The sequence below is a fragment of the Ailuropoda melanoleuca genome, chromosome 6, assembly GCF_002007445.2.
Source record: "Ailuropoda melanoleuca isolate Jingjing chromosome 6, ASM200744v2, whole genome shotgun sequence".
NCBI lineage: Eukaryota > Metazoa > Chordata > Mammalia > Carnivora > Ursidae > Ailuropoda > Ailuropoda melanoleuca.
In genome coordinates, this window is record NC_048223.1 from 37,024,558 (window position 1) to 37,026,781 (window position 2,224).

Genomic DNA, 2,224 nt, shown 5'->3' on the forward strand with positions numbered 1-2,224 from the left:
CATCTGTGCTGAGAACGCAGCCCCACAATTGCCAGGTGTCATCATAATTGCCACCTTCCACACACCCCCCCAGTCCCTCCTCCCTGGAGACAGGACCACAATCCAAAGCCAGGGCACACCTGACCACAACCCAGGCCCAGCCAGACCCTTGGAAGCAGAACTCTTGGGTTTCATTGGTGGCCGGGGAATAGTGTCACAATGGGACAGAGAGTTCCTCAGGGTGGGGAGGGATGGTGAGAAGCAGCATTCTACTCCATTCTACTCCAGCTGCAGACCCTAGAGACAGAATGGGGCAGGGTGGGCTGGGAAAATCTCCACTTGAGCCAGCCCCATGCCTCTGGCCAGATGGTTCTGGGACCTGGAGCTCCTGCCATCCCCATGAGCCCCACTGAGGGAAATTCTCTCACCCTTCCAGACACAACTTGCCCATCTTGGGTCCCCATGCCCAGGGTGGGGGATGGGGAGGAGAGCCAGAGGAGCTCAGTTGCCCTCAGACCTGAGAACAGAGGTGGAAGCAGCTGAGGCCTGAGGCAGCGTTGCTTTGAGATTTGGTGATGGGAAGTTTGGGGAGCCACCATAGGATGGTTTCTCCTTTCCTTGAAGGGAGGGAAGCTCTGTGTTAGAATGGAAGTAGGAGGAAGGGAGCAACGCAGATGGAGGGTAGAAATGGCCACTGGTGAAGGCTGGAAAATAAGCTGACTGGAAAAGCCTGGCAGGAAGGCTGGGCGCTCTTAAGCCCAGTGGAGGCTGGCGACTGGGAATTCACAGGATAGGCCCGCTGGCCGTGTGACTCTGGCGGTGACCAGCTGTCTGCAGTGCAGGGAGAGAGAAGGCAGACCATGGGGCTCATTCACTGCTGTGGTTTTGCTAGCTGGGCACAACCAGGGTGGATGGGGTAGGCTTCTGGCAACAGGGAGAAATGGTGTCTGCCTCCCCGTAGACTTGAAGGCCTTGGCGGACACCCTCTAATCTGAGCAGAGAGGACCAAGGTGGGGAGAAAGTACCAAAGTCAGCAGCACAGGGGGTCCGGTGAGGCTAAGGATGGTGTTACGGACTGAACGTTTGTGTCCCCCAAGTGTATGGGTCGAAGCCCTGGCCCCCAATGTGATGGTATTTGGGGATGGGTCTTTGGGAGGCAATTCCGTTTAGATCAGGTCGTGAGAGGGGGGCTCTTGGGGGAGATCAGTGGTGAGAAGGTGGCCGTGTCTGCAAGCCGGGAAGAGCCCTCACCAGAACCTGACTCTGCCAGCACCCAGCCTCCAGAAATGCAAGAGAACACATCTGTGGTTTTCAGCTGCCAGTCTGTAGCACTCTGTCATCGCAGCGTGGGCAGATGCGGGCAGAGACGAACAACGGAGTGGGGCGAGCCGGGAGGATGGGGCTGCAGGCAGGGGACAGGCTGTTTGAATCACAGAGTCCTCCACTTCTTGACTTACATGCCAGCGAATGTTGAGACTTCGGAAGTGGACGTGTATTTTCCCAAGAGGACAGCAGGAGCTGGGGTGGGAGGGACAGCGGTGAGCCAGGGCGTTTCAGGGGAATGAGCTGGAAGTCAGGACTAGGAGTTTTCTGCCAGAGGGAAGGGCCACAGGGGCAAAGCCGCAGCAGCAAGGAACAGGAAGTGCTTGGCCCAGCCCCCCCCATCCCCCCAACCTGAGCCCCCAACTCCCCAGCCCCCCAGCCGTGAGAGCCCAGGTGCCCAGAGGAAGAGGCGGGAGACCAGTACCCTTCTAAGGAGGGCTGAGGACTGGATTTGTGGCTGTAGTTCCAGAGACACAGGGTTGAGAGCGCAGGTATGAAGCCGGGTGACGGGGACACAGCATCGAAGCAGGGAAGTTGGCTGGAGAAGACAAGGGCTCCCTAGGCTTTGCACATTCACGTGGGGACACAAGCTATGCAGGAAAGTGGTCTCCGTGTCAGAGGTCTCTCTGAGGAGGGCAGGCACTGAGAAGCTGAGCTGTGCGCCTGGGCCGCAGGCCAGTGGAGACACCAATCACGTGTTCGCGTCCTAGTCCCTCCAGTCCACGGCCACCACCCCGTTTAATCATCGATAAGGTGATAAATGAGTGCAACTGAGTTCACTGGAATGATGCCACGCCTTGTTTCTCTGCTCCCGCTTTTGCCCTCTTCTGACACGTTCTTCAGAGACAGGGTGAGTTTTATGACACAGATCTGATCAGGCCACTCCCTTGCTTAAAGAAAAAAAAAAACAATCAGTGCCTTT